Here is a 6701-nt window from a genome sequence, read left to right on the forward strand (position 1 = left end):
CATTTTTTTCTGGCAGTTTGTTTTTTAAGAACAAGAGAAATGTCTGGGATTTTAAGATCATTGTATCGATTTATATATGATTTTTGCAGTAATGTTTCCTGGATTAATCATCATTTATCTCATATTACCTTCTTTAAATTCATAGCTGTTGGCTGCTGTACTCTGGTTTGGATCTGTAATAACCTCCTGATGTCAAACTGTGAATGGCTCACCTTTGAACAGCGATGCATGGGGCGTCCAAAGCCCTTTCATGTCAGTAATTGCAGGATACATGGACATAAAATGTCCAGGTTTGCCTGCAGCAATGGTAATGTCAGTGATCAAATAGCATCTGTGGTCAAAATAAACAATTTTAAAGAAATGTTTAACATTTTTAAGACGACTTTCAACTCCAACTACAACGACATTGGAGTACAAAGGCCATAACTGTCATAACTGCAATACAACAGGTAACAATCTTACTACTATGGTGACATGTCAAGGCCTGTTAACAGTCTAATATAATTCAGACATTACATTGCCAGGTTTTTCAGATATAAAAAGACAAATCAAAGAAAATTCTTAAACAAAAAGTGTCTTTCACTTGCCTATCTTCCAAAAGGGGTTAGGGTTAAAAAAATGGGTAAGAATGTTTAGTTTTTCTTTGCAGGGTTTAATATCTTAATGTAAATGTCTTGAGTAATATTGTTTTGTTCATGTTATGTGGAGGAAAAAATAGAAATCTTTATTTAAATGCTACTATAACCTGAAGTCCCTTGATTTTTTTTTTTTCAAACCAGTTAATCAAGGTTTCTCATCAAGAACCTTCTTAAGGATTCATGCATCTTTGAACTACATTTATAATCAACATCAGTCTAAACGTAGGTGAAAAATTTTGGTTGCCGGGTGAATTAGTCACTGCATATGACCCATTGCTCCCTGCTCCAATTATTTTTCTCCCACTACTGCTCTGCCTTTTGCATCTCTGTTCAAATTTTAATCATCACTCTTCCAAACTGCCTGTTTTTTAGAACGTTATCAAGACTGCAGCTTATTTTATTTTTTTTTTTTAATGGCAAAAGTCACCCCTCGATCAAGTTGTTTCCACTTCACCGTGCAGCTCACCTCAATGAGACACAGCACAGTCCACTGATATTTCACTCCAGGAAGATATGAAAGAAGGTTGTAAAGTTCAGAGAAGCCGTAAAAGATCTTTTTATTTTTCTATTACCGCAATGAAAATGAGTCCATCAGTTTGACTTATTAGAACTTCAGCGTGGAAATAAAACCGAGAAGATGAAATTGGGGTTTCGCTTTGACTCATCCCACTGATGGCAAGAACATATTGCTCCTTCTCCCAGGTTAACTAAAACAATGGTTGAACAGATTTTGGTTGAATTACTCTGGTAATATGCATTTCAGAGATGAATGTATTACAAGCTGTTCTTTTTATGCACATGGTTAACTTAAAAAAAATGTGTGTCAGCGAAATACAAATGATAGTTCCATCAAAAAATTAGCTTATTTTTTTAAAAAAAAAATCTGGACTGATCAGAATTAATTTTCCCATCCCCTCGACAAGGGATTATTTGTTCTGTTACATCAAGCAATCAGTTTAGTTACAACCAACACAAACCAATCAATGCCAAGTCACTAGACATAGATGGGGAAAAAAAATATGATGTCAGAATCCTGTTTGGGATGTGTGTGTTCTTGTGAGACTCTTTGGTGTGGCTACCTGATTGCAACTTCCACACCTGGCTTCAATCAACTCATTAACTTTGGAGGATTTAAGGAGCATCTGGATGATCCTTTTTCACCTAATGTTCTGTCACCCTGGGTGTGTCTTTGCCTGTCTTTAGAGGAACGGAGTCTAAATTTTGATGCTACAACTATTTTTTTTTTCCTGGAAGCCATTGTCCACTTTTAATCTTCACTGCAACTCTGCAACCTCTTGCCAACTCTCATCCCATCCTCTCACAAGTCCTCCGGTACTAGGTCTACATTCCCCAACAAACACCCTACTAGATTGTGACCAGGACTGTTTACCTTCCCCCTCCAAGACCCAGTTTCTCCATGCAACAGGAACTGTTATACCCCATTGTTTTCAGTTGTTCCTGTTCAGTTTTCCTCTAATGTTCATGTTTCTTCCAGAATGTAGCCAGCCATAAAGTTCCAGGCATCCTGAATCTGAACATGTGGATTAAGCAATCCGAACTTTTATTTCTTTCTTTTTTTTTTTTTTTTTTTTTTTTTTTTTTTTTTTTGAATAAGTTGCATTTAGTTTATGGCTTGACTGATTAAAATAAATGGGTTTCTTTCAGGATGACTACAGTACTCTCCTTGGGAAAGCTGAAAATCATGTCAGGTGGGATTAGGCCTGTCATGATAACAAATTTTACAAATGAATATTGTAAAAATCAGTGGCGTAATGCTTGGATGCGTTTGAGTGCATATGGAAATGTTGAGGCGCAAAGGACAAACTCAAATGTGTATGAGTGGAACTGAGGCCCACAGGAGGCAGAGTGGACACCGAAGGTAACCCCAAAGATGGAAACGGCCAGGTTTAAACACTCTGTGCTCCAACTCAACAGATCGGTCACACCTGTAAAAAGGAGGATAAGGTCAGAAGCCAAGAACACCTACAACCCTGCTCATACGGCCCAGGGCCGTTTCAGACCATGAAGACCATCGGCCACATTCCACGCACCTCTCCCTGACAATAATCCTCAGTAACCTCTGTTATACATCATGTTCACTTCCTTCTCTCACCTCTGACTTTGCGTAGCTCCTGGTTTCCAGTTCCACCCTGAACCAAAGACATTCACTATTTTTGTAATAAACATTAATTTCGACTGGTCTCCTGAGTGCATGTGGGTCATTAACACGTAACAATTCTTAAATTATTCTACCTAAAGCTTACAGTTGACCACTCATAACTGACAATGTACTGAGTTACGGTCTTGAACACGGAGACAGTGCCTTTTGAGACGGTGCATAGTTTCAAAAGGCTTTGTATGCAATCTACAATCGAGAGGCATGGCACACTGCTTTTAAACCTCAAACTTGGTCTCCTTCTGGATGTCAGGAAAACAAAAGCAAATTAGTTTCACATTACACTAACGGTGAAGGACCTTAAGTGAGTCAGTGGAAGTACTTGTCAAGAAAAATGTTCACTCTCTATAGCCAATGTCAGCACATATTCGCTCTACATGTCAGTTGGCCTATGTCAAAGTGAAACCAAAAAAACCCAGTGGGGTAGAGATTTACCAAAATCCTCCCAGAGGTGTTTTGCTCCTGCAATCACCTAAGCCATGTTCTGATTGGTCTAAATTCACCTGTCAGTTGCTCAGTGTAAATATAACTGATTCATAGCCACAGGTTTGTGCAATTTAACAGTATCCCTAACCTTAGCATGCCAGTAAAGCTCTGCCTGAGTGGGCACAGAGTCATGGAAAGGACCCTCTGTCCTTTGTGGTGATTGGGTGCACCACTCCCATCTGGCATTCTTTCATGCTATCAGCTCAACTTGCCAACAGGCAGTGATAAGTTGACAGCTCAGTTTCCCCTCCACACTGGATTGCCTAAGGCGTTTGGTTGCAGATCTCTATTGACACCATAGTGAAATCTGTCGTCCCTTTAACACCTGATTTCTTGGTCGCGTGTTTTCACATTCCTATTGCACCTCATCAGACTTAAGCTGGGTCTTAATGTATTCACAGTACATTGAATCTGTCAGAATATTTCCCAATGGTTCTTGGATCCATGCATAATTTGACTTAGCTGGCGTCTGGCATTCCTCTGTGTTCTTGAAACTTATTCACAAGGTCATCTCACATGTATCTGTTTAAGAAACATCTGCTGGTGTTGTGTACACAGATTCCATTTAAGTCACAAGAAGAGGAGCAACAATTTGATTCCGTCATTTTTGACTGAACATACAAAGCATCAGTCAATTGCTTTGTTATGTAACTTCCAACTTCTATATATTTTATTTTATTGTGAGTTTACATGATAGACCAAAATGTTCAAGTAACTCTTTTGCAAAGCTCTAAATCTAATACGCTTTCTTATCACCAAAAAATAGATTCTTACTGTTCCAAAATGCAAGTTGTACCTACAAATTGTCCAATAGTCAAAATGAGCTTGTCAAGAGAATATATTTCAGTTTTGTTTAAAAATACACAACCTCTCTCTAATTTCTCTTTCATGCTTGATTGACCTCAATAATTTCTTCATGATCTTGACTTTTCTTTTGACCTATAATTAATCTACCTTGCAGTCAGCGTTTTCCCCTCGCCACACAATTCTTCTCATGAATGATAAAGTCTCATTTATTACCGCAGGTACTTAATCGTAGGCCTCATTGGAAACAGCTGGTTGATAAATGGCTTGCATCAAATTAAACAGCAAGTGAACACAGAGGGTATCGTGGATGATTACTTATCTCCTGGGATATCGGGAATAATGAACATGTAATTTACACAACAATTATTCAAAATGAATGCACCTGCTTTCTGAGGTGAGATCAGTAAATTTGGAAGTGGTGTTTCGTTGCGCGACTTCAAACAACACAAGGTTTCCGAGGTCTCAAAGAGTGAAACTTTTACAGCAAGGAGAATTTCAAAAATAAAAATAAATGATTTAATCTCCATTGACAATGCTTATTTATCTGTGCAGGGTTGTGGGTGTGTGTGGGGGGTGGGCTCCTGGTACCGATCTCCAGTAGCCATTGGACGAGAAGTTGGGTGCACCCTGGACAGGTTGGCAAAGACGAATAACCATGACCACAAACGATAATACCTAAGGGCAATTTAGAGCAACCAATTAATCCAACAGCAACATTTTTAGACCATGGGAGGAAGTCAGATAACCCCGTGAGAACCATGCATATAGAAGAAGATCATGCAAATTTCCAAGCACAAAGACCACAATGGAAAATGGCTTCTTCTATGTGGAAAATGAAACATTCCACCAAGGTTCTAAAACATAGCAATGTGTCCTTTTGTACTCCAATGCCTTCCACACTCACCAGATCTCGATCTAATAAAGCTAAATGGTGGCACCAGAGATGTGCATTAGAGATTTGCAGTTACCAAATCTGCAGCAGAAGTGCAATACTTTGAATTCAATATGTAATAAAAAAGAATATGTCAGACTCCTTGTTGAATCTATGCCAAAAAATAATTAGGGCAGTTCTGAAGCTCAGAAGGGAGTCCGACTCGGTACGAACGACATGGCCGGTGAAGTTTCTGTTTACGATTTGGTAAATCCCTCCCCCCCATGCTTCCAAACACGATGGCTTCCATCAGAGACGTTGAAGACTGACTGTGTAATAAAAAGCCTATTGGCTATGATTCAATGAACACAACGCACATGCACACACACGCACACACACAAGCGATGGCAAGAATTGCTTCACATAGAACGTTTTCTTCTCGCTACTGGACTTTCCTGCTTGTTTACCCCTGAAGCATGAAGGCAGAAAGGAAAAAAAAAAAAGAAAAGAGGAAAAAAAAGAGAAGAACAGAGGAGGGGAGTTTGCAGAGGACCTTTGCCACGGTTTTGTGTCTTCTGGCATTTGTAATTAGTACCCGGCTGCCGCCTGACACTGAGAAGCAGATGCTGTCGATCCATTTGTCCCAGACTCTCATTTCTTTTTCACTAAGCAGAGTGAGTGCCCTCTGCGTGTGTGTTTGTGTGTGTGTGTTTTATACATATAGACCCACGCAGCATGTGTGCGTGTCCGTTTGATCAATGGTGTTTTTCGGTAATTAGGGTATGACTGCATGTCTTCAAATCCTCGCTGTTAATTACAGCCCCGTTTGTCCTATGTGTGCTCACTCGCTCTTTCCACATCATACCCCACTTTCTTTACACGCTCCATGTGCCACACTCAGACAAATGCATAATGGATCAAACTGTAACCTAAAATCATTGTCACTTATACTCGACTGGGTCACAACTTGTAGGATGAGTGAACGTTTGCAGTTCATTCAAAACATGTGATGACTGAGGTGAGTGCTGAAATTGTGGATCTACAACTTATAAAAATAAAAAAAAAATCCTGAATATTAGGTACAACGATATTAAATTTCCCTTTGGAGATTAATAAGGTATTTTTGAATTGATACTGATGGTCAACAAGACTGTTGACCATCAGTATCTAATTTCTGATTCTGTGTTTCTGTAATTAGAACAAACTGAAATGTTTAATCTATTTCGTTGCTTCTGGAATCGCAGCAGTCCACCTCAGCAAGAAATACACAAGAATAACTGACATGCAGGCTTCATCAAAAAACAAGAGCTCTGTCAGAGTCATGGGCTTAATTTTAAGTTAATGTAAAAATCTTGAGCGATGGTTACCATTATTTTTTCCCTCTTTCCTGTGGAAAATTCCCCTGGTTCTGTGGCAAGCTGTGATTCTTTCCTTAAAGGAGACATTGACAGATTCCTTTGTTTTTCTTTCTCCATAGAAAGTACTCCTCGCCCCTGTGCCTATGTGTTCAGCTATGTTATATTTTTTGTTCCTGCAAAGAGCCCCAATATATTTATGCTCTTCATTTTTCTTTTCCATAAAAATGAAGTCCAGTATTTCGCTTTATGACCTCTCGACCCTTGTTTCGTCGATAATAGGGAGTGGTTCCTCTTCCCATTGTCTGGATAAAGATATCACTTGGCTTCAAGCCGCTCAGTGATTTTTAAAAAAAACTTTTTCATAC

General features: G+C 39.1%; 1 long non-coding RNA gene across 1 annotated transcript; it reads left to right on the forward strand.

Moving 5' to 3' along the window:
- The first annotated feature begins 1820 nt into the window (after nucleotides 1–1820).
- Nucleotides 1821–2841, forward strand: LOC106946164 (uncharacterized). The gene is made up of 2 exons (XR_001424709.1): nucleotides 1821–1977; nucleotides 2304–2841. It is a non-coding gene; the product is annotated as an uncharacterized LOC106946164 (long non-coding RNA).
- The last annotated feature ends 3860 nt before the right edge of the window (nucleotides 2842–6701 follow it).

This window comes from Poecilia latipinna, unplaced genomic scaffold (assembly GCF_001443285.1).
Source record: "Poecilia latipinna isolate Pla-1442-1.1 unplaced genomic scaffold, P_latipinna-1.0 Scaffold179, whole genome shotgun sequence".
Classification (NCBI taxonomy): domain Eukaryota; kingdom Metazoa; phylum Chordata; class Actinopteri; order Cyprinodontiformes; family Poeciliidae; genus Poecilia; species Poecilia latipinna.